At 48.5% G+C, this 26,422-nt stretch overlaps 1 protein-coding gene and 1 long non-coding RNA gene across 2 annotated transcripts in view; one reads left to right on the forward strand and one right to left on the reverse strand.

Moving 5' to 3' along the window:
* The window catches only part of LOC126548146 (putative helicase MOV-10), a 131,103-nt gene that overhangs the window by 84,117 nt on the left and 20,564 nt on the right, over nt 1–26,422 (reverse strand). The gene's annotated exons all lie outside the window — the stretch shown is intronic.
* On the forward strand, nt 7,783–22,178 carry LOC129381136 (uncharacterized). The gene is made up of 3 exons (XR_008609375.1): nt 7,783–8,224; nt 12,423–12,540; nt 22,125–22,178. It is a non-coding gene; the product is annotated as an uncharacterized lncRNA (long non-coding RNA).

The following is a 26,422-nucleotide window of genomic DNA, read 5'->3' on the forward strand; positions in this document are numbered from 1 at the left end:
GTGAGAGTGATTATACCTCCCCTTTGATTTTAGTTGAGGTACCGGGCAAGGAACCTCGTCCTTGCGTCGACTACCGCAGGCTTAATTCCATCACTAAGGATCAAATTTATCCGATCCCTAACATCGAGGAGCGCCTTGAGAGAGTGAGTAGCGCTCAGTTTATTTCCACCCTAGATCTTGTCAGGGGTTATTGGCAGGTTCCACTTACAGAAGAGGCTAGTAGGTATGCGGCGTTCATTTCACCAATGGGGACATTCCGTCCTAAAGTTTTGAGTTTTGGTTTGAAGAACGCGCCATACTGCTTTTCAAGCCTCATGGATAAAGTGTTGCGGGGACAGCAAGAATTCGCTTTACCGTATCTAGACGACGTAGCGATATTCTCCGCATCCTGGCCTGAGCATATGGCGCACTTGCGGGCAGTGCTAACCCGCCTGCGCGATGCGGGCTTGACAGTCAAGGCTCCCAAGTGCCAGTTAGCACAGGCCGAGGTTGTCTACCTCGGACACGTGATTGGTCGGGGTCGACGCCGCCCCTCTGAAATAAAGGTGGCCGCTGTGCGAGACTTCCCGCAACCGCGCACGAAGACCGATATTCGGTCGTTCTTAGGTGTCGCCGGCTACTATCAGAGGTACATCCCCAGGTACTCTGATATCGCGGCTCCCTTGACGGATGCTCTAAGAAAGACAGAGCCGCAAACAGTCGTCTGGGATGAGACGAAGGAAAGAGCTTTTAGCGCCCTAAAGAGCGCCCTAACAAGCCAGCCTGTGCTACGATCGCCCGACTACACAAAAGGGTTCGTTGTTCAGTGTGATGCTAGTGAGCGAGGCATGGGCGTTGTACTGTGCCAACGGGAAAATGGAGAAGTAGAACACCCCGTCCTGTATGCTAGTCGTAAGCTGACCAGTCGTGAGCAGGCGTATAGCGCCACCGAGAAAGAGTGTGCGTGTATCGTGTGGGCCGTTCAGAAATTGTCATGTTACCTAGCCGGCTCGAGGTTTATCATTGAAACGGATCACTGCCCTCTCCAATGGCTGCAGACCATCTCTCCCAAAAATGGCCGCCTCCTGCGCTGGAGCCTCGCTTTGCAACAATATTCCTTTGAGGTGCGTTACAAAAAGGGGAGTCTCAACGGTAACGCCGATGGCTTAAGTCGAAGCCCCTAACGTGGGAATCAGCCTCAAAATTGCTTGTTACTGATGTTTTTCTTCCTGAGGCAGGATTTTTTTTAACTTATTGCTTTTGTGTAGTGTTTCAAAGTGATGATGTGCTTTCTAGTGCAATTTTCCGATTTGTGGACGCGTTCTGAGTGCTGCTAAACTACTGTAAGGAACTAGGCAGCAGTATAAAAGGGGAAAGAGCCTGGCAGGGCTTAGAGAGGGTTGTGCCGTGCTTGCTGACTGAGCGGTTGACTTTCGGCGTAGTTCTAACGCTTGCCGGAAACGAGAACAAAAATGTCAACTCTCCCGAAGTCACTTTGCAGTGTCCTGTGTGCACCTGAACGTGAGAACGAGGCCTTCTCTGTGCGCTGCGCTCAAAAAACGCCAAAGGACGCCCGACTTCGGTTATGAGCATCATCGAGCGACATCCCTCCGGACAGCGGATGCAGTCCCCTGACCATCGGGATCTCCTTCCCCCGGCGGGGCGGTCTGTTACGTTTCGCCTACAACGCGCGGTAATGCCGGCGCGGATGCAACGGACGCCGGGGCTTCGTTCAAAGCGGCGGACATTTTGGCCCGTGCGACGCCGCCGCAACGCCTCCCCGCCAAGCGTGTCCAGGCGTGTTTCAGTGCCACGTGTCTTCGTGTGTGCGTGTGTGTGTGTGTGTGCCCTCGCTTGTCAAAGCGCGGCAGCCGGGGAGCGGAGTTCCCCAAATGAGGAGCCAGGAGGTCTCTCGGCTCAACCGTGCGCGCCGTCGTGTGGGCGGGTTGGCGATGCGTCACTGCACTCGGTTCGCCATGTCTCTCGGCTCGACCGTGCGCGCCGTCGTGGGCTCATGCTCCGCCGTCGCGTGGGCTCTTCCCGTGACCTTCCCTTTTGGACCGCGACGCCGAGAGTATAAGAGCAGCTGCCCCCGGACGCCAGGAGAGAGGCTCCGATTTGTACTGTTGAGTTACGTGCTCTCCCGTCTCTCCACTTCGGTCGACCTGACCGGCCGCTCTTTTGCTATGTTAGAATAAACAAGTTGTTCTGTTACCAGTCTTCTCTTGCTTTGCCGGGACCTTCGGATGCTTCCAGTGCCCCAGGCCGCCAGGCCAACGCTACCCTTGGGGCTTGCGACCCATTGGCAATAACGGGCGTCAGCACCGAGACCCCAACAACTCGTGCCAGCGGTGCGATTACTACACCCGGAAGGTACGACTGGACAGATAGCTTTCTATTACGTTTAGCATGTTACCATGGATGCCCATTTCTAACAAGTCTCTCAAGATTCCGTAGCGCCACGCTGTGTCGTACGCCTTCTCCATATCGAGGAATGTGGATAGGAAAAAGGTGATCAGCTGTGGAGGTGATCAAGGTACAAGGTGATCAGCTGTGGAGCGCCCCTCTCGGAAGCCGCACTGATAAGGATCAAGCATTTTGCTCTGTTCAAGGAAATGAATGAGTCGCCGATTTATCATTTTTTCAAACACCTTACAAATGCAACTTGTGAGGGCTATCGGGCGATAACTTGCCACTGAGGAAGGGTCTTTGCCTTGTTTCAAAACAGGGACCACAATGGCTTCCTTCCATACGGTTGGAAGGTACCCTGCATCCCAGATGGTGTTGAAAAGTGTGAGTAGTGTAACTTGCGTGTCATTGTGTAAGTTTTTGAGCATTTCATACATGATTCTATCAGATCCTGGTGCGGAGCTCTTGCATGCGCTCAAGGCAGCTCTCAATTGGGCAATACTAAAAGGACGGTTGTAAGGCTCATTCTCTCGACATTTTCTTGTTAATGGCTTAATTTCTTCTATTTGTTTATATTTCAGGAAGGATTGCGAATAATGATTTGAACTTGATACGCTCTCAAAGTGCTCCCCAAGTGAGTCTGCCTGATCTTGCAGTGTATCGCCCTGTGTATTTACCAGAGGGAGTGAATATGTTTGTCGCCCTCTAATTCTATTTACCCTGTTCCAGACTTTGGCCTCATCTGTAAACGAGTTAATACTCGATAAATACTTCTGCCAGCTTTCTCTTCTGGCCTGTCGGCGGGTTCTCCTACCTTGGGACTTTACTTTCTTAAAGTTGACAAGATTTTCTGCGGTGGGCGAAGCGCGTAGCGACCCCCACGCTTTGTTCTGATTCCTACGTGCGATTCTGCATTTATCGTTCCACCACGGGACATGCCGTTTGCATGCCGAGCCACTTACTTCACGTATGCATTTAGATGCGGCATCTATTATGAAAGCTGTGAAGTACTCCACAGCAGCATCGATTTCTAAAGAAGACATGTCATCCCATGATATACTAGTTAAGTTTCGGAATTTGTCCCAGTCTGCTGTGTCAATCTTCCACCTAGGAGCCTGTGGTGGATATTCGTTTTCTTTAAGTGTTCTTAATAGTATGGGGAAGTGGTCGCTTCCGTAAGGATTGTTCGTAACTTCCCATTCGATTTCAGGCAGTATGGACGGGGAAACTATGCTCAGATCAATTGAAGAAAAGGTATTGTTTGCAAGACAGTAATAAGTGGGTTTCTTATTCAGAAGGCACGCACCAGAAGAAAAAAGGAACTGTCAACAAGACGACCTCGCGCATCTATACGAGAGTCGCCCCACAGGGAGCTGTGCGCATTGAAATCGCCAAGAACAATATAAGGTTCTGGCAATTCATCTATGAAGGACTGAAATTCATGTTTAGTTAATTTGTAATGTGGGGGTATGTAGAGCGAGAAAACAGTGATAAGTTTGTTTAGGACAACAGCATGAACCGCCACTACTTCAAGGGGCGTTTGTAGCTGCAAACGTTGACACGCTATGCTTTTTTGAATTACAATGGCAACACCGCCCGATGATGCGATAGCATCATCGCGATCTTTGCGAAAAGTAACATACTGTTGAAGAAAGTTTGTGTTTTGGTTTTAAGTGTGTTTCCTGTAAACACAGCACTTTTGGATTGTTTTCGTGGATGAGTTCTTGTACATCATCAAGGTTTCTAAGAAGACCTCTGACGTTCCATTGAATGAGTTGTGTATCCATATTTAAAGTAAATTGGTGCTGTGTATACAGAAACAGAAGTGATGCCTTAGTTTACAGAGTTCTTTCGAGGCCCTGTAACGGGGGTTTTGCCTTTTCTGGAGCGTTCGAGGGAGCCTCGCCGCTCCTTAGGCGTTTGGTGCGCCGTGAGGATAGGTGTAGTGTCCATTGGCTCTTGTGAGGCGCAGAACACGCGCTCTTGCGAGCGGGAAGTTTTCCGAGAGAGTCCCGCCGCGGAAGGCAATACCCCTGCGCCCACCAGCCCGGAGGTCGATGGGGCTCCCTGTGGGATTTGGCTGCGCCGGCTGTTGCCAGCGCTGGAAGGGCCCGGGGAGGTTGAGGCAGCCTTCGCTGCGACTGCCTTCGGGGCCGCTATCGGTCCTGCGGGATCGCTGCGTGTAGCGCAGGTTGCCACAGATAACTCTTGTGGGTCCGAAAACCCAAGGGTAGCCTGGCCTGTTTGCTGGTTGGATGGAGTAGGCTTACCTACTTCCACCCTGGAGGCAGGAGCCAAAGGTACCTGCTCGCTGCACGCGGGCTGGGCACTTGGCAATGGCCGCTGCGACGCTGCCCCCCGACGCGCCGCATCAGCATAAGGTGTGCGTGGAAAGGGTGAGCACCTCTTACGGGCTTCCTTAAACGAAATGTTTTCTTTGACTTTGAGGTTGATTGTTTTTCTTTCTTCCAGTTCGGACAGGAGCGTTAGTAGGCTGGATGGTCACCACTGCAGTTCACACAGTGAGGTGTGCCACTGCAGTTGTCGGAGCGGTGGTCCTGGACTCCACACTTTGCACAAGTTATTTGACCACGGCAGCTCTGCGAGCCATGGCCGAACCTCTGACATAGGAAACACCGTCAGGGTTGGGGATATATGGTCGCACATTTAACCTGATGTATCCTGTTTCGATGGTTTCTGGCAGTACGCTGGATGCAATGTTAGGACAAGATGCTTAGTGGGGATTTCCTTGTTGTCTCGTCTAAGTATAATACATTTTACATAAGTGACATTTTGTTCTTTCCACCCTTCCAGGAGTTCAGCTTCTGTCAAATCTTGGAGGTCTGCCTCTGACACGACTCCCCGTGAGCTATTCATTGTTCGGTGTGGTGTAACAGAAACTGGTATGTTACCAAATGTCACAAGACTGCCAAGCTTCTCGTACTGATATTTCTGAGGGATCTCAAGGAGAAGGTCCCCGCTAGCCATTTTCGTTACTTTATAACCTAACCCTATGGCTTCGGTTAAAGATTTTGCAACTATGAAAGGGGAAATGAATCTGGCCTGTTTTTCGGAGTTCTCGCTGTGCACAACATGATATTTCGGATAGGTCTCTTGTTCTGTTGAAGCATGTGGTTAGGTCATCGGTGCGTCCCCTCTTTTGAGGGTGACGATCAAGTATGCGGGGGAATGCGGGTGTTCCCATAGTACTTTCTTTTCTTTTCGGCGGCAATGGCGGCCACCCACTACGGAGCCAAACTTGGGGACGCTGCAGCACTTAACGGGTAAGGCTGCAGGCGCCAACCGTACATCGCCACTATAACCTAATATATTATACCCAAGGGAGGGCACATACACAAGGTTAACCCTAGCCGCCTAGGAAAATTAGGAAGTGACGGAAGAGAAGAGATGAAAAGACAGTAAAAGAAAGAAGATAGGAAAGAAAAAGGTTGAAGAGGCGGACAGGAAAAGGCGACTGCCGATTTCCCCCGGGTGGGTCAGTCCGGGGGTGCCGTCTACGTGAAGCAGAGGCCAAAGAGGTGTGTTGCCTCCGCCGGGGGGCCTTGACGGTCCGAACATCCGGCATCGGCTCAACCCCCAGGATCCCCCTTTCCCCGGACACGGCGAAGCCGCGCACGGCTGCACCTGGGAGGGTCCAACCCTCGTGTGCTCGGGTACGTGGTGTCGCAACACACCAAACGCCTGCTGCCGCAGATGCCCCTGCGGGGTATTTGCGTCTAATTCAGTGCATTGCATCAGGATGTGAAGTACGGTAAGTGCTAACCGCAGCGGTAAGTGCTCTTACCGCTGCGTAAGACACGCCAGAATAACACTTCGATGCGTCTGTAAAAAATTCAGGAGAGGAGTATTTATGCTGTAGTTCGAGGAAGTACATTCGGATATGCGCGACAGGCGCGCGCTTTGTAACAGGTATACGAAAGATTTATCACAGTGTATAGGTTGCCACTGCCACGGTGGGGGCCGTATAGCAGGGGGCATAAGGTGGTATTCAAGCAGTAGAACCCTTGTTTCTTCAGCTATGTCTCTAACACGCAGTGAGAAAGGCTGTGCCACTGTGGGCCGGTTACAAAAAAGTTGAGAACTCGACAAATCGTTTATGGCGGAATACGCGGGGTGCTCACTGTTTGCGTTCACTTTCAGAAAATACTTGAAAGACGAATATGTTCTCTGCAGGTGAAGTGACCACTCATCCGATTCAATATAAAGGCTTTCCACTGGGCTTGTTCTAAAGGAGCCTGTGGACAGGCGAATTCCTAAGTGGTGGACAGGGTCAAGCATCTTCAGAGCAGTTGGAGTAGCCGACTGGTAAACTATGGCTCAATAGTCTAGTCATGTGCGTACGAGACTTTTATGCAAGTTCATAAGACATTTTCTATCACTGCCCCAGGTTGTGCGTGACAGCACCTTTAAGATATTCATTGTTTTTATACATTTGTTTTTAAGATACTTTATATGCTGTACGAAGGTTTATTTCGCCTCTAAAATTATGCCTAAAATTTATGTACCCCGTTTACAGGAACGCGCTCAGTGCCACACAATTTCAGGATCAGGGTGCAGGCCTCTTTTTCTAGAGAAAATGACACAGGTGCTTTTTTGTGGGTTCAGTCTGAACCCGTTCTCATCAGCCCATTTGGAGACCTTAAGACCAAGCTGGGCCTGTCGCTCACAGATTGCGAGGGAACTTGATTGTAATCCTATCTGCACATCGTCAACATATGTTGAGTATATGTTACGTGGTATGGCAGACGAAGAGAACTAATTTTTACTTTAAAGAGCGTGCAGCTGAGCACCCCGCCCTGCAGCACTCCAGTTCCCTGTACAAACTTCCGTGACAAAACATCGCCCACTCGAACACGGAATGTGCGATTAGACAAATAACTTTCGATAACATTGAACATATTACCGCGTATACCTAAGTGTGAGAGGTCTCTCAATATACCAAACCGCCACGTAGTATCATAGGCTTTCTCCATATCAAGGAATACAGATAACAAAAACTGCTTATGAACAAAAGCTTCACGGATACGTGCCTCGATACGTATGAGATGGTCACTGGTGGATCGGCCCTCCCGAAACCCGCACTGGTATGGGTTGAGCAATTTGATTCGAGGAAGTGTAGTAGGCGACAGTTAATCATTTTTTTCGAATACTTTGCAGAGGCAACTTGTTAATGCTATAGGTCTGTAACTTGATACAGAGGAAGGATCCTTTCTGTGCTTCAGAATTGGAATCATAATAGCCTCCTTCCAAACGGAGGGGATCTCACCGGAAAACCATATAACGTTGTAAAGGGAAAGGAGTTTTTTATTCTTTTGTTTCGGAGGGTAGTTGTTTCAACATCTAATATATTACGCGCTCTGAACCTGGGGCGGATGTATTACAACAGTTCAGTGCTGCCAACAGTTCTGCTATGCAGAATGGTTCGTTGTACGACACACTTTTTGCACATTTTCTTTCTAACTTTTGCCGTTCTATTCGCGTTTTGTACTTTAGGAAGGTTTTAGAGTAGTGTGAGGAGCTCGATATGTGTACAAAATGTGCACCAAGAAAGTTGGCTCGATATTCCAGGCTTTCTCCGTGGTTATTTACTAAGGGCAGGGAATACGTTCGTTACCCATCCCGTTCCCGGGGTGGCCCGAACGGGGCCGACCAGGCGCCATCGGCTGGCTCCAAGGACAGCCACCGCTGGGAGACTATGGGGAAAGGAGGCAGTCGTAGCTCGAGCGGAAGACGCCGGGGATCCCGTTCGAAGTCCCGGACCAGATCGAGAACCCAGGTCGAGTCCAACCAACGAGGGATACTCGCCGAGAAAAAGGTGGGCTGGACCGACAGGTCTTCCGTCGCTCTAGGGAACGAGAGTTCCCACCCCCAACCCTACCCCACCTCCCCCCTCTAACCAAAACGCCGCAACACGCCAAGAGTGCGGCGAATGTACACAACTTAAAAGACTAATCGAAAGGCAAAACGCCCAGATTCAGGAACAGAACGTGCAGATCAGAGAGCTCATGAGTAAAATAGATGCGCTAGCTAGCGGCAGCTCAGCGACTAAAATAACCAAACCCACGAAACACAGAACCTCTTAAAAACTTCTTGAAACGGCTACAAACGGCTATAGACGTCTTGGTCTATGATAAGACTGAAAATAGAATTTCTTCTAAACATAACCTCAGCACTTGGAATATGCTAGTTATATTCTATCTGCGGCAAAGCCCACTACTGGTGTCACTAGAGTGTTTTGGTAAACGCATTCAGAATGTCTAACTCAAGAACTTTTCTAGATCTTTTTGTCTAAAAGTGCATAAAATGCCAAACGACGTGTTATAAGTGCGGTTACCGTCGGCCGTCGGCGTTAGCGAATAAAAGACGCCACAGACAAATCGAACTCGTTGGAAGCAACATAAGTTAATTGGCTTTAATATTAGATAATTTCACACCAGAACTTCAACAATCAAGGGTGTGTTATTGTTTTCCATACGGGGCGCGCACACGACGCGAAACCATTCTATGCTCGCGCAGCAGGTTTACTGACAGCAGCAGGAGCGAAACGCCGGCGTTGCACAGCGGTGTCACAGAGCCACCGCGCTGCGATCACTTCGGCGGCACGATCCAAATTTGTCGGACATCTCATTCTGTGCTAGAAACACTGGGAGGCAGGAAGTTTGAAAAAACCGTCACTGCCGCCCGCAATGTCTCGATCGTTGGTTCGTTATCCAGTTGTGCGTCATTCTAAGCCGTTCTGTACATTTATACTGGATATTAACTGGAGTCATTTAGCTGTGCTGATGCTGTGTGCCGTGTGTTTTGCATCAGTGCTTCGTGACATCGGCTGTATTGCGTGTTTTCGCCGACGGCTTACTACCGCAATGGGGGGGTCTGCGTTCGCCGCCTTCGTGTCTCGGTGCGTCTTTGTACGCCGCACGTTCGGATAACACTTCTTCCGGTAAGTGAAATACATTGCACTTCGTTTTTCGTCAACAATGTGAATATTTTTAGGTGTTACCCGCGACAATTCTTGATATATGAGCTCTTCTACCCTGCGAGTTTTCGTCATTACTTTTATACGAGGGTTCTGCTTGTGTTCAGCCGTTCAGCACTACCGCGCTCCACGACTTCCGCAACACCAGTCAGAACTTTGCCCTGCTTGTTAGTCTTTGTGGTTAACGTAGCACGAACCAACCGAAAGGAGTGCATTCGAAGACGACGTGCTGGCTGTAATGCTGAACCAGACTGAACCAGACTGAACTCGCCCTATTTTGTGTCCTTTTGTTCTTGCGTGTGCGCGCGTGTCAGTGACTATGCAGTTTGTAGCGTTTCCATTTTATAGCAAAACAAAAATATAACTGCAATGTTTACTTCATCTATACAATTCCAAATTAAATCGTCTGCTGATGTACAAATTTCACTTGTGTTTTGTTCTAAATAAGCAGCAAAACCTTTAACCTAGTAGGTGCTTCATCTGGGAGTGAAGTCACGGCAGCTTGGCATTTATTAATGAATGACTGTGACTGGGTCACCTTATTTGTAATTGCAAATCTGCCTTTCAACTGACTTGATGCTATCTTATTTTGTTCCTTTCACTCTATAGACGGCTGGACATCCTTCTTGTACCTTGGCGCTAGCTGGATGACGAGACCTCATCATGATCAGTGTAAGCCAATGTACTGTACCCTCTCTGGTCCTCCCAGTGCTTTTTATATGAGTTAAGGCCAGGGAGCGCTTCGTGGCAAAATAGCTAGTTGGTGTCTCACAAACGGGCATTTTTTTTGCACTGGTCCATTATAAGCTGCCACTATTATAACCAATTTCTCAGTGCCAGTGTACATACACAGTTCTACTAATAATTAGTTTCCCTAAGCTTTACAGAATGTACCTGTAGATAGTCATCGCTACGTAAGAACTCAAAAATTAACTCTGCTGTGTCATACAAGTATTCTATACATGAGTAAAAATTTGCTACAACAGTGTACATTACACCTTGCTTCCCTAATGCACAAATGTATTCAAGTCAGTATTTGATTAGTTTCGTATTCTAAATGTGTTCTGTGTGATTTAGTTTCTTTACAGGAATTTACTGTACAGCATCAGCAAGCAGTCTAATTTAAGATTTATGTGTGCTGTATAAGGTGTGCTTTGCCGCTAGAATTGATAAAACATGGGCCGAGGCTTCCATACTAGGACAAACTTCAATTTCGCTCATCATCAGCACTTGGCTGGCGCTTGCAAAATGAATCACATCAGGTAGCTTGTGCCAGACTGTTTTTTAACCTTATTGTGAGGTGATCACAAAGTGATATGTGGAGGTGCCTGCGTCTGAGATATAGATTGCGCTGCAACATATGTGCGTGTAGAACAGGCATGATGCTGAGGGTTCCAGCAGTTTGCAGAGGTGCTTTTAAAATTTTGTCATAGCTGCAATTTTACCTGTGCTGTTTTTTATCACCTATTTCAATAATATCATTGTAGGTGTTATCAGAATTTAGCAATCTATTTGCCCTGGCCCATTAGCCTGCCACATTTGCCTTTTCACTGTGTAATTATTCAGCATGGACTATTACTTGAATACACCTTTTTGTGTGCAGTGGCTTCTCAATTGCAAGTCAACATAGATGCTCAGAATTACCTGAGGCTATAGATGCACTGTTAAATTTGCCACCTATACGAATCACTTTGCACTTTCTCACGCAAAAAGCATGTTAGCACTTCCAAGACAGTGGGCAATGTTATCGTTTGATCACATCATGAGATACTTTCAATTTTGTATGACGCATCATCCAAGGTGTTGCATGATTTGTGTGAGGTATTGCCCTAAGCCAATTAGGGTCACATGAAAATATATCAACAAAAGTGATTGATCCAGCTGGGAGTGTTGCTTTGGAACACTACTTTATCACCAGTCCTCCTTTGCATGCTACCTGCTTACTCTGTACTGGGTCATGTTTAAGTTTGAAAGAAAGGCAACAGCTAGGCAGTGCAAAATGCCAAACTTGCTTTTAGTTCAACAATATAAAACGCTACTTAACTTTTTAATTAAGTTAGTACATCATTTACCTGCAGAGTGAATTACTGTTTTAAACTGATTATATTTTGCAGGAAGCTCCTCAGACTTGTTTGACAGGTTGGTAAGTGGCTTTTTAGCCACAAAACACCATATAATAATTTAAAGGCTGACTGACTCTGCTATGCAACTTCATGACTATATGCCAGGAACAAGGTCTCTGAGTTGTGGCGCTGGCTCACATTCCCAGGGTTCTACTAGATCACATAAATACCCAAGAATGTGGATGGGAAAACGACGCCGCTGTAGCTCAATTGGTAGAGCATAGCACGCAAAATGCGAAGGATGTGGGTTCGGTTCCCACCTGCAGCAAGGTGTTTTTTCTTCCACTTTAATTTCCATTAACTTATAGTTTCTTTTAATTTCATTTATTAAGCACAAGTAATTTCCCCTATGTTGTCCTTGGTGTCAGTGTTTGTTGGCTTCTTATGATAGGAAATATACTAGTCATTTTCAACATCATCGCATACATACCTTAATATACCTGTAATTTAAGAGAAAGGAGTGCTTAAATTTACTTTTTATGTGAGCCAAACTTCTTACTTAGCACATATTGCTAATTGAAGTTCCAATTTCAACATTCCCATTTCCTCCCTTGCCTTTTTTTTCCTTTTCTGTGCAGGTATTGCTTGCCTATGTCTACAAGAACCGTCACGCGTCGCCTGTGACAGCAAGCTTTGGTGGGCAGCAAGTGCTCTCCTACGAAGGCTGGCCTACTCTGGCAGCGGCGGCAATCATCTTCAAGATTTATCCATGATCACCTTTGCTGCTATTTGTCACTCTTGTTAATTACACTTTCTGTATCTTTTCTAATTTATTAGTTAATAAAGTATGAGTATGTGACATGGTGTGAAGTAGATGTCTTGCTGCATTTTCGCTTGCAATCATCTTTTATGCATGAAAGAACTCATCGTACAGTGTATGAAAAAATAACAGCACATTATGATTTATCTTTCAGTTCCGGTAACATGCAACGAGCAAGGCATTCGCTAATGGATGGTGTATCGAAGAACTGGCCAATATTTCTGTGTGATGCTGTACAAGCATGTGGCGTTACCTTACAAGGCACCCACAAAGTAAGTTGCAATTTACTTTTAAATGAAGCATGGACATCAGAAAAAAATAATATTTATATTGCCAGTTGGAGTGGTTCGCGGGGTGTTTTTCCAAATGTGTACTATCCTTTATTTCTTAACAATTCATTGCAGCACAGCGCTCTGTTTCGTATACTGATGTCAGGCTATTGTGCCCCCTGTAGCTGAAACCAGGATGTAATTTTTGCCTGAACTGCAGCATCACTGACAAAATTTTTCTTTGCTAGAAACTATTTCAATTTGGTGGAGACCCAGCAGGGCGAAGTTTTGTCAATAATGACGTGTTTCACGTAGAGATGTTCTTGTTTAGGTCAATGGGTGAACATTGGAATTATATCAGCATACAATACAGATCTTGTTTTATTTGCAAAATAATTCTGACAGGCGGCATTCAATTTATTGGCCTAATTAAAAAGCACTGATTGACCAATGAGGCTGTACTACACTATTCCCATGGTTCACATCTGGAAAAACTACCTGTGCATCACTCTATCCGACAATATACTTTTTTTTTCTGATGTCCATGCCTCGTTTAAAATAAATTGTAACTGTGGGCAAACGTCGTGTTACTGTAACAGCTGCCGCAAAAATTTGAGGGAATGTCTAATAAAAGTCTTCAGTTGTTCTTGTCAAGCTGTCCATTAGCCAACATTTAGCGTAACGTTAGCAGGGCTTACTGAAGTACTTCTAGACGTCCATGGCTACAAAATGTCTTGATCAAGACAGCTACTAGGCTTTTGAATTAGCCGTTCAAGACATCTTTTAGATATCAAATAGCTGCTTGCGTGTTTCGTGGGAAAACGAGCACGGCGCCCGAGGACGCCAACGAGAAACGCAAGGTGCCGCGGTGGGACCACCTCTCGCCCCGCCAAGAGCGGAGAGGAGAGGCGAAGCCCATGCAACAAGCATTGAATGTTCAAGAAGCGATGGACGCTGAAACCACCGCTGACTGCAAGACGGCAGCAGCGGCACCGCAGACGTCACATCAACAACAACAACCGCCGCAAGAGGGCAAACTGGCAGCGATACTCGCAGCCATCAATCAAATCAACGAGAATCTCGGCAATATGAATGTCAGGTTAGAAGTCTTCGAGGGTCAACTAAAGATCCTGTCAGTCAAGCACGAACGACTGGCGGCGAAGACAGCGACGATAACCGTGAAGAACAAGTTCGCGGCGCTAAGGAAAGAACGCGCCAATAAAGTCAAGGAATCGATCGCGTACAGGCGCGGTCGCATCAAAACGTCAAAGGAAGATGGCGCAGACGCCGAACAGTAAAATGCAAACGCGCGGGGGGGAAACAACGATCATTTACCAGTGGAATTGCAGGGGCATCCGCACCAAGGAAGCTGAGTTACAACTTCACATAGATGGGCTCGACCAGAAACCGGATATGATCGCGTTGCAAGAGACACACGGCAGACCCAGACTACCGGGTTACGTGACCTACACGGATCCGACGGAAGGCGGGACGGCGTTACTGGTGCGCACCAACATAGCAGCCACCCAGCACCTCACGGCGCAAAAGGGCTGCGAACACACGCTGGTCGAGGTTCACACAAAAACGATTGGCAGTGCCGGAAACCTGTTTGTGATGAGCGCATACTGCAGGCCGTCACAAAGGCAGTACGACTTTGAAACAACAGTGAGCCAGGCGAAGAGGTTGGCGGGGAACAGGCCGCTCCTGGTCCTAGGCGACTTCAACGCCCTCACACTACATGGGGTTACAAATACCGATCTAAACGAGGCAAGGCTCTAGCAAAGGCAATGGAGGACCAAGAAATGGCGCTCCTTAATGAACCGGGCGTCGTCACCCGAAAGGGAAACAGAGTCAACAGGGTCACCACCCCGGACCTGTCGTGGATGGCGGGCTCCCTAGAAGCGGCCTGGCGGAACGAAGACGTAGACCTGGGCTCCGACCACAGCATCATAAGTGTAACGATCAAGGGACCAAGGTTCCGGGCAGCCCTCGGCAAAGCCCGGATCACCGACTGGGACCGAATGCGCAAGCACACGGACGAAGAAAACGAGACCTCCGGAGAAAACGCGGAGGAGGGCAGACATCAAACGTACCCAGAATGGGCGCGAGAACAAGAGATCGCGCTCGACAGATTTACTCAAGAAGTTGTGACGACGATGCAGACGCCCTTCGTCGACGCCAAGCTAGCACACATGTGGGCGGCGCGGCACTCGCTCACGCGAAGATGGAAGCGTCAACGTCGAAACAAGAAGCTCGTCAAACGCATCGCGCTCCTCAACAAACAGATCGCTGAATACGCAACCAAGCTGTGCCGAGAGAACTGGATGAGTACGTGCGACGGGCTGCAGGGAAAGCTGTCGGCGCGCAAGACCTGGTGCCTGCTCAGACACCTGATCGACCCGTTGAACAGCAAGACCGCAACCTCACCAAAGTTCTGAACGCTTACGATGGCAACGGCCAAAGGCTTATTGAAGACCTCAAGGCGACCTACCTCAAGACGGAGAGAGGGCGATTTCCGATACCGGATGAGTACGGGGGACCGGAAAATCCGGCATTTGATGAACCGTTCACCATCACGGAGTTAACAGCCATAGACGAAAGTAATATGACGAGCGCACCCGGAACGGACGCCATTACATACAAGCTGCTCAATAACATGAGTGATGCGGCGGCACGCGGGTTCCTGGGTCACATCAACAGAACCTGGGAAAGCTCGAAGTTGCCCGCAGAATGGAAAGAGGCCGAGGTACGGTTCATACCTAAATCCGGCAAACCTCCGACGATCGAGAACATGCGCCCTATCTCGCTCACGTCCTATGTGGGCAAGGTCATGTAACACATGGTTCTCAGAAGACTTCAAGCACACCTGGACGAGACAAATCAGATGCCGGCGACCATGTATGGATTCCGCCAGCACCTGAGCACCAGAGACGTCCTGATCTAATTACACGAACTATTGATTAAAAGAGCAACGAGGCACGCGCCCCGGGGTATACCGGCTTTGGACCTCAAGAGGGCCTTCGACAACGTGTCCCACGCCAGCGTGCTCGAGAACCTGCGCAAGACGGGGTGTGGCCGCAAGACCTACGGCTATATTAAAGATTTCCTAACCAATAGAACAGCAACTATCCGGATAGGAAATGAACGGTCAGAGCCTGTGGAGCCGCCGCCGAACATAATCATCACCATCGACGGCACAGAGATCAAGCCAACGCAGCAGATCCGGATACTGGACCTGCTGTTGCGCAGCAACGGCAAGGCGCACGCAGCCGTCAACAAAATCAAGCCCACATCAGAGCAAGTCCTGAGCATGATCCGGAGAGTCACCAACCGGAACAGAGGAATCAAAAAAGAAGACGCACTGCGCCTGGTGCAGGCATTCGTCGTGTCACGCGTAACGTACTCCGCCCCGTACCTCCAGCTTGCGAAGGTGAACCGCGAGACGCTGAACACGACGATAAGGAAAGCAGTCAAACTCGCCATGGGCATCCCAGTCTACTCGTCAACGCAGAAGCTGCTGGAAATTTGTGCCCACAACACGGTGGAAGCACACCTGGTGGAAGCACACCTATCCCACCAGAGAGTATAAGGCTGAGCCAGACAGAGCACGGTCGGGCCGTCCTACGCAAGACAGGATGGCAAATTGAACAGCAACCGACAACGGAGCCGCTCCCCACAACGTGGAGAGACATTATTAAGACCAAGCCCCTCCCCCGGAACATGCAGCCGGGGAGGAACGACGATAAACGTTCTGCGCGGGCCAAGGCACTGGCTCGACAGCTGGAAGAGGACCCAGAGGTTCTCTACGCGGACGCCTCGCTTCCCAAGCACGGAACCAGAGCAACGGCGGTCGTCACCACCATCGATAAACTGGTCACAGGCGCGTCGATACGGACGACCAGTACAGCCGAAGCAGAAGTGGCCGTGGCCCTCGCACTCGCACAACCGGGAGTGAGGACCGTGGTCACAGACTCCCAGACCGCCTCCGCAAGCTACCGCAAGGGGAAGATCTCTCCCGCGGCACTAGCGATCCTCACCAAATGCAAATCACCGGGACGGGCCGTTGAGCTCGTGTGGGTCCCGGCTCACTCTCAAGTGGAAGGCAACGCACTCGCCGAACACTATGCCCGAGAACTGTCAATCCGGGCCGAGGAAGAGCCAGAGCTACCGTACCCCGTGACAAGTTACAAAGAAATCACGCAAATGTACAGAAGCGGCAGATGTAGGCTTCCCCGTCCGCATCCGCAACTCAGCCGAATGCAGCAAACGATCGTGAGACGCACGCAAGCGGGGTCGCTAGCGCATCCCGTGCTCTTGCACAAGATGTTCCCAACAGAGCATGACACTTCATGCCCTTTTTGCAGACGGTCAAAAGGCACTCTACCGCACATCCTTGCAGAGTGCACTAAGCTCAAGAACCCCCCCCCCCCTCCGCAGCGCCCCCCCCCCCCGAGCGATGGGAGACCTTGTTGTCCAGCCCCGACCTACCGACCCAGGGCGGCTAGGGGCCAGGAACTGCTGGACGCATATGGGACCTGAGAAGAAGGACCTGAGTGCGCGCTGACATCTGGTGCCAGCGCGCACCAACCGTCACTAAGGGCTCAGTACAAAAGTTGATTCTCTCTCTCTTCTTCACTCGATTCCAGACTTTTCTCATCTGTGCACGAGTTGATGCTTGATATAAACTTTGCCCAACACTCATCTTGCTTGTCGGTGCGTTCTCCTTGCCTGGGATTTGACATGCTTAAATTTTTCCAGGCTTTCTGCTGCTGGTGAATCGCGAAGCAGCGCCCACGCTTTGTTCTGGTTCCACCGTGCTTGCCTACATGTATCGTTCCATGGAACCCATGCCGCTTGCTTGAGTAATACATTTACAGGCGGCATCAAGTATAAAAGCTGTAAAATATGTAACATCATCATCTATGGTTATACCGGACAGCTCAGTCCACGTCATGTGAGTAAGAGTTCGGTACCGTTCCCAATCGGCTGAGTCAACCTTCCGCCGAGGGACCTGCGGGGGAAGTTGATCTTGTTTCGGCGTACTTAGGATTATTGGGAAGTGGTCACTCCCATACGTGTTATTAAGCACATTCCATTTAAAATAGGGTAAAAGCGTCGGCGATAAAATGCTGACTTGTTAGCCATGTTAAAATACGTGGGCTCCGTATTCAAGAGACATGCTCCAGAGGAAATGAGCAGCTGTTCAATAACGCGACCTCACGCATCACAGCGTGAATCGCCCAACAAACTACTGTGTGCATTAAAATCACCAAGAATCAGATAAGGCTCTGGGAGCTCATCTATTAATTATTCTAAGTCGCGTCTGTGAAGCTGATAATGTGGTGGTATAAACAAGGAGCAGATGGTAATGAGTTTATTTAAAAGTACGGCTCGAACGGGACCAGTGCCTCAAGGACCGTTTAGAGCTTCAAATGCTGACACTTTTATCAGCAATGATGGCTACACCGCCAGATGACGCGACAGCATCCTCGCGGTCTTTCCGGAAAGTCATGTATTGTTGGAGCAAGTTGGTATGCTTGGAAGTTAGATGTGTTTCTTGCACACACAGCACTTTAGGATTAAACTTAGAGAATTTCTTGGACGTCATCTAGGTTTCTTAATAGTCCTCTAACATTCCACTGTATGATGTCGTCCATGTTGGAAAAAAATTGTGCTCTTTCTCAAAAGGGAGGAGAGTTTACGGAGCCTTTGTTAGGCTTTGTAATTGCTGTTTTTTTTTAGCAGTCAAGAGAACCTCGCCGCTCCTTCGACGCTGCCTGCGTCGCTTGGCTTGGACTGGTTTCCATAGCCTCTTGCGAGGCACTGGACACCCGCTCCAGAGGAGCGATGTGTGCGTCGCGTAGACTTCATCTCAAGCGACGAAGTCTTCGTCCCCACCGGGCCGGAGGTTGACAGGGCCCCTGTGGCCTCTGCGGTGCCCTGGCTGCTGCCGGATCTTGAAGAGGCCACTGGTGTGGACACTTTGAGAGATGGCAGGGCAGCGTTGGCTGCTCCCATCGTAGGGGCGGGTGGCGTTAGCCTGGACACGCTAGGCGTGGTCCGTGCTGCCGCAGAGGCCGTTGTGGTGCCGCCCCCCGTTGCACCACTTCATCGAAAGATGTTTTCAATGAGAATAACGAGGAGATTCGTTGTCGTGCTTCACGGAATGTTATATTCTCCTTAAATTTTACAGTAATTATTTCCTTGTCTTTCTTCCAGGCTGGACAAGCTCTGGAGTATGCAGGGTGACTGCCGTAGCAGTTCGTACAATGTATCTCATTATTGCAGTCGTCAGCAGAGTGACCGGTTGTGCCGCACTTAGCGCGCATAAGCTGCCCTCGGCAGCTCTGGGATGCGTGACCAAATCTCTGACATCAAATCAAAATCAAAGTTTTATTTCATCTCTCAACAAAGAGAAAGGGGGTGGCGGGAAAAAGCTGCATTACTGCAGCTTGACTAAGCCCGGCCCCCTATGGTACAATTCGACAGTGTGCAGCAGTAGTATAGGCACATAAGTCAAGGCAAGATGTGAAGCAACGTCGCGGGTTCGGAATGTAAGGTCGAACATGACGTTTTACATAGCCGGTTTCAAGAGTCTCGGGTAAAGTAGTCGAGCTGAAAGTGAGTATCAAATGCTTTGTTAGGATTACGTTGTCATTCCGTCTGATTTTGATGCGCTGCACATGGATTACGCCTTGGTCCTTCCATCCATCCAGAAGTTATTCATTCAATGTCATTAGGTCTTCATCTGATACTACGCCTTTCACTGTGTTCATAGTTCGATGTGCGCTCACAGAAACAGGGATGTTACCAAAGACTACGAGGTGTGCGAGTCTGTTGTGTTGTTCCTTGTCTTTTAGTTCGAGGAGTGAATCCCCATTTGCCATCTTTGCTACCTTATAACCAGTTCCAATGGTCTCTTTTAGGCACTTGGCCACAAGGAATGGTGAAATTGCTCTTGCTTTTGTCGATGATTGTTCACAGTGAAGGACGTGGAATTTCGGGAAAGTTTCTTTTTTCTTGGGCAAGAATAGCGAGGTTGCATCGGTGCGTATCCTTTTCGAGGCACGATCGGTTGAAAAAGGGTTCGAGGATCCCATAGAAAAGAGTGATTTGTTGGGCAACGGCGTCTGCCACCCACCACGGATTTGGCAGAACTTGTGAACAAGTCTGCACAGCGCCAGCAGTATGCCGTTACTATAACCCAATATGATATACCCAAGGTAGGACAGCCACACTAGGTTAACCCTTGCCGCCAGGAAAAATCGAAGAGAATGGAAAATATGAGAGGACAAGAAAGATTAAAAGTGGAAGAGAAAGACGAAGATGAGGGTAGAGAGAGACAGGAAAAGGCGACTGCCGATTTCCCCTAAGTGGGGCAATCTGAAGGTGCCATCTGTGTGAAGCAGAGGCCAAAGAGGTGTGTTGCCTCGGCCGGGGGGCCTTAAAGGTCCGAACACCCGGCATTGGCTCAACCGCCAGGATCCCCCTTTCCCCAGACACGGTTAAGCCGCGCACGGCTACACGCGGGAGGGTCCAACGCTCGTGTGTTCGGGTACGTGGTGTCGCAAAACACCGAACGCCTGCTGACGCAGACGCCCCTGCGGGGTTTGCTCGCTCCGTGACAGAACCCAGTGTCCGCCCTGGAAATGTCCCTACCGCCACTCTTTTATCGCCTTTCACCCTCTCCACAATTGCTTCTGAGCCCCTAGCCAGGTTTGAGTCGCCGGCGATAATCACCCTTTCACTCTCTCCTACCTTTCCCTGCTTCCCTTTGTCCTTTTCCGCGTGATTCGGACTCGACAAGGGGCATTGTCCCCTGTGCTCCTGCTTTTTCCGCGTGGCGGCCTCAAGGAAGGTGCCGCTCTTTCCAGCTAACCCTTCACGTTGCAAGCATTCCACGTACTTTGCCAGTACTCCCTCTCCTGTCACGTCGGGGGACTGCGTTCCATTGTCAAGCACATTCTTGTTCACAATGGCGGCCCTGTTCAGCTTTTCCTTGGCTGCTTCAAGTCTTTTTTCAACTACCTCCCGTGCATCACGCTCCCGATTTAGCTCATTTTTGAGCTCTTCCACCTGTTTAACAAGCTCTTCCTGGAAAGCCTCCATTTTCTGCAGCCTAGCATCGACATCACAGTTTGTGCCGGTTGATTCGATCCCTCTCCATTCTCACCCGTCCCCTCATCTGCCTTGAGGGACCCCCGCGCACTGCCTGCTTTCCCGGCTTTCTTGTCATGTATTGCACGGCTTTTTCTGATGCAAATACTATAATACTACAATAATGCAGAGCAAGTGCCTTTTAGCAAAAACTCATATGCACAGGATCCAAATCCTCAAAATGTCGCAAAGCAACTCTCACCACTGTTTCAAAAGCAATCAATGCCGCGGAGACCCAAGGTATGACACGCTCTCACACGCGCTCAACCACGCGACCACGCTCTCACTTTCCTATCAAAACACGCACAGTAAAACCACTAATGGCTATTATTCTTGCCACCTCCAAGCTACCATTTATACGCTACAAATACGCAACGTCCCACCCGACTGCACGTGTTGAAGCACATGGCGCGAAAGGACGCTCTAACCATCCTGCAAAACCAAATGTGCACGTAACACACCCGCGCACACAAAATACGACAAAAAAGGGGAAAGAAAAGAAAACCACCCAATTACTATTTAAAGGCAAGAAATCAGCAAATCAAAAACAGAAGCAAGCTCAAAGCATGCACAAAAACTTATGATTTCGTCGCCACCACGGAGCCCCGAAAAGCACGTCCACTCGCCACAAAATCGCAAGCCTCCTCCTAGTCGCGTGCGCCACCTTGAGACGCGCGGCGCGCTGCCGTCGGACCACCTTACAGCGACAGCTTACACGTTAGGACCGTGGCACATGTACGTCGCGAACCGCAAATTACCGTGGCGGTGAGCAAACGACGCGGCGCGGAGTCGCCCCGTCGCAAGGCATTTTGCATTGTTTTTTAATCACGCGCAGCAATGAGTGGCAATGACAGCGATAACAGCGACGCGGCAGCGTCCGAGCTGCGAGGCACGTTCGAAACAATGAATGAATGAATGTGCGGTTTTTATTGGCGCAAGGGCCAGGTATGGCCAAAGAGCGCCATGCAAGCGTTAATGATTTCGCAGTGGAGTGATGGGTTCTATGGAGTTAATGTGACGTGGCTGTAAAAGGGCCTAAAATATAGTCGCTGTAAAGTGCGTAAAATGTACGTGTAATAAAATTATGGCGATGACAAATGACGCGTACTATGAGCACTGAGGTGCATTTCAAAATAATGATATGATATACAAAATCGCACAAGTTTCTAAAATTCACTAGAGCACCATGGCCTCGTTAGAGCCCTTGCGACACAAGGGCCTGGAGGCATGTGCTATATAAAACAACTATCACAGCGGCATCCTCTGGAAAAAGGATGCGCTACGAATTTATTGGGCTAATAACATGTAGGACAACCTCATTTAAAAAATTGAGGACTACATTGGTGTTGAAAAATGGTTCCTTACCAAGAAACATAGCTGGGTGAAGAGGTATGCAATAACGATATGCAAGAGGAAAATGTTTCTTTCAGATTCGGCTTTGCGACACTCCAAGAGGACGTGGAGGACGGTCAGCCTCTCGCCACATCGACCACAGGTTGGCGGTTCATCTCCAGTAAGCAGAAAATTGTGAGTACCAAATGTGTGCCCTATTCTGAGGCGGCAGAAAAGGACATCTGTTCGCCGTGATTTTGTTGGGGAGGGCCAAACACCTAACTGTGGCTTTATAAAGTGTAGTTTATTGTTTATTTCTGCGTTCCACATGCGTTGCCAGTGTTGTCGCAGTTTCTTGCGCAAGAAAGGCTTCAGATCTAACAGGAATAGCAGCTGTAGGAAACGTGTTTAGTGATGCGAGTGATGTGGCCATTTTATCAGCCAGTACATTACCCTCGATACCTCTATGGCCAGGTACCTAGCATATCACTACATGTATATGTGATAGATAAATACTGCATAAGAGGGAGTAAAGTTCAATGAAAACAGGATTTTTAAGCTTTTGTAATGAAATTAATGCTTTTACGAGACTTAGCGAGTCTGTGTATACAATTGCTCTGTCGAGTTTTAATTTCTGTGTATGTTTTACTGCAGACAGCACTGCATAGGTTTCTGCAGTAAAGATACTTGTTTACGGGTTCAATAAGTCAGATTCAGAAAGAGAGGGACCAACAGCAGCATAAGATACACCAGCATGTGATTTTGACGCGTCTGTAGTATTCGGAGCAGCTGTACTTCGATTGAAGTTCACGGAAATGCATAGCGATCTCGAGGTCAGGTGCGTGCTCTGTGACCTCTACAAAGGATACGTCACAATCTATCACCTGCCACTCCCAGGGCGGTAATAGCTTAGCTGGAGGCATTAGGCGATGTTCGAGAACAGGGTCATCCATTTCCGTGCTAAGTGCTCTTGCACGCAGTGAGAAAGGAAGTCTCATAGAGGGTTTATTATGAAAAAGTGTTTCACACGTCAAGTCGGTAACAGTTTTGAAACAGATGTTCTTTATTGGAGCGCACGTTGAGAAAATAGGTAAAGCTGATGTACGTTCTCTGAAAATGTAGTGACCACTCGTCTGACTCTGCATATAGACTTTCCACCGGGCTTGTTCTAAATGCGCCAGTGGCCAGGCGGATACCCAGATGATGAACGGGGTCTAACATCTTTAGCGCACTCGGTGCAGCAGAGTGATATACTACGGCACCATAATCTAGTCGTGATCTAACTAGGCTCCTGTAAAGATTTAAGAGGCACCTCCTGTCGCTACCCCATGTAGTGTGGGATAGAACTTTAAGTTCATGGTTTTTAGACATTTTTCTTTAAGTTATTTTATGTGTGAAATGAAAGTGAACCTGGAGTCGAGAATAACACCTAGAAATTTGTGCTCTTTCTTGAAGGGAATTTGTTGTCCACCCAGTTCTACACAGGGATCAGGTACCAGGCCTCTCTTTCTTGTGAAGAGAACACAAGAGCTCTTGTGCGGGTTGATTTTAAATCCATTTTGGTCTACCCACTTGGACACCTTGTTTAAGCCCTGCTGTACCTGTCTTTCACACACTGTAAGGTTGCAAGATTTGAAACCTATCTGTATATCATCTACGTAGACGGAATAAAAAATGGCCGGTGGCAGTGGAGGACGAAGTGTGTTCATTTTAATGATAAAGAGAGTGCAGCTGAGTACCCCTCCCAGGGGTAGACCTGTTTCCTGTATAAAAGGTCGCGACAATACGTTGCCGATTTTCACGCGGTAGCTACGATCCGACAAATAGCGTTCAATTATGTTCAGCATATTTCCACGGATGCCCACCTCCGACAAGTCTCGCAAGATCCCGTAACGCCATGCCGTGTCATACGCTTTTTCCATGTCAAGGAATATCGATAGGAAATACTGTCCATGTATAAATGCATCGCGGATATTTCCTTCAATGCGCACCAGATAATCGGTTGTCGACCGCCCTTCTCTGAAGCCACACTGATAAGGATCGAGCATATTGTTGAGCTCAAGGAAATGTATAAGTCTGCGATTTATCATTTTTTTCAAAAATCTTACACATACAGTTTGTTAGAGCTATCGGACAATAACTTGTTGCCAAGGGAGGGTCTTTTCCCTGCTTTAGAACAGGAACCACAATCGCTTCTTTCCATGTGGATGGGAGGTATCCCGAAGCCCAAATAGTGTTGAATAGTGTAAGAAGTGTAACTTGTGCGTCAGTATGTAGGTTCCTAATCATGTCATACATGACTCTGTCAGGTCCCGGTGCAGTGCTTTTGCATGTGTTCAAGGCAGCTCTCAACTCGGCAATACCGAAAGGCCGGTTATACGGTTCATTCTGCCTGGAGTTTCGTATGATTGGCTTACGCTCTACTATTTCTTTATGTTTAAGAAAGGATTGGGAATAGTGCGTTGAGCTCGACACTCGCTCAAAGTGCTCCCCAAGTGAGTCTGCCTGGTCTTTCAGTGTATCGCCCTGTGTGTTTACCAGAGGGAGTGAATATGTTTGTCGCTCTCTTATCCTATTAACCTTGTTCCAGGCTTTGGCCTCATCTGTATAGGAGTTTATACTCGATAAAAACTTCGCCCAACTTTCTCTTCTAGCCTGTCGGCGGGTTCTCCTGCCTTGGGACTTTACTTTCTTAAAGTTAATAAGATTCTCCGCAGTGGGAGAGGCGCGTAGCAACCCCCACGCTTTGTTTTGTTTTTTACGAGCAATCCTACAATCGTCGTTCCACCACGGGACACGCCGTTTGCATGCCAGGCCATTTACTTCTGATATGCATTTTGATGCGGCTTCTATTATAAAGGCTGTAAAATACTCAACAGCAGCATCAATTCCTAACGATGACATGTCATCCCATAATATACTAGTTAGGGTTCGGAATTTCTCCCAGTCAGCTGTGTCAATCTTCCACCTAGGAGCAGGCACGTACCCAGGAGGGGCCCGGGGGGCCCCGGGGGGGCCCGCCCCCCCCCCCCCGAAATCAGGTGGCATACCCCCCCCCCCCACCCACGCCACCACTCCTCACACATTCCTAAAGCGCCGCCAGATCAATGTTGAGACTTGACAGCTGTTCATCGGTCAGCATTATGCTGCCTTTTTCACTCCTTTTAGATGGCGGTAGTTATCGGCATCTCTTGTTATGTGAAGGACAGTTTTCTCATAGATTCCGGACCCGCGCGATTAACTCGAGATGCGTTCAGTTGTCACCATCTATTCAACCGTCACGCGCACAGCTGTTGCTTTTGTTAGTTCAACCTTCTTTGTTTAGGCTGATCCTGGGACCAGGAGAGGGATGCGGCTGTTACTCAGCTGGTCTGTACTCTCATGGAACGAGTTGCGGCCGGAGAAAACGCCAATTGCGTTTAACTTATCCGTTTGCTTCATTATTTCCTTGAGTTACGGCTCGCCGCGACGCTGGCAGATGCCCGGAACCATATACACATAATATGGGTTAGATAAGGTGGGAAATAAAATAATGTGAAAGAGCGTCCATCATGAAACCCTGCAATAACCCTTAAACCCATAAGCAAGATTGATTGATGATTGATGTTTAATGGCGCAAGGGCATCTAAGGCCAAAGAGCGCCAGGACATGTGTTATGATTTAGTATAATTGTGAGTTTAGGACTATGATTTAAAATAAAGGCTGTATAGAGGCCTACTCGTAAGATATGTCTTTAAATACTAGTGGATGGATTCTAAAATAATTACTAAGATAAATACAAGGCATTAAATGCATTTGCTACAGGCACACATGTTACATTATTCTCGATTGTCCAAGTCCCTTGGTGTACAATTCTTGCTTACGCAAGAAGCGCAAGGGCTCAGACATACTTTTGTGCATCAGACCGTGCCTCACCTGTGAGGCATAATCTGAAGGTTAGGATGGTATGAGATGATGCCGAGAAAGTTAACTTGCGCAAGATAATTAAGCACTCTTTTAAAGTTAAAAAGTGCATCCTCTGATAAGAACATCGAGGGATGGGGTGGTATATGGTGTGAGTAGAGTTCTCTAAAATGAGCCAATCGGTCTCGGTGAAGTTCAGGACATTGGATAAGGACATGTAGGACGGTTAGGTTCTCACCGCAGCGTGTGCACGTCGGTGGGTCTGTAGCAGGCAAAAGGTGTTTGTGTGTGCCATAAGTGTGTCCTATTCTGAGTCGTGCCAGGGTAACTTCGGTGTGTCTATCAAGCTTCAGTGGAAAAGATTTGCTTAACTGCGGTTTGAGCAGGTGCAGCTTATTTTCAACTTCCTTGTCCCACTGAGCTCGCCAATGATTACGGAGCGCCTTTCGTACCACTGGTTTCATGTCCACACCAGGTATCCAGGTTACATCAA

Source organism: Dermacentor andersoni, chromosome 1 (assembly GCF_023375885.2).
Source record: "Dermacentor andersoni chromosome 1, qqDerAnde1_hic_scaffold, whole genome shotgun sequence".
Classification (NCBI taxonomy): Eukaryota; Metazoa; Arthropoda; class Arachnida; order Ixodida; family Ixodidae; genus Dermacentor; species Dermacentor andersoni.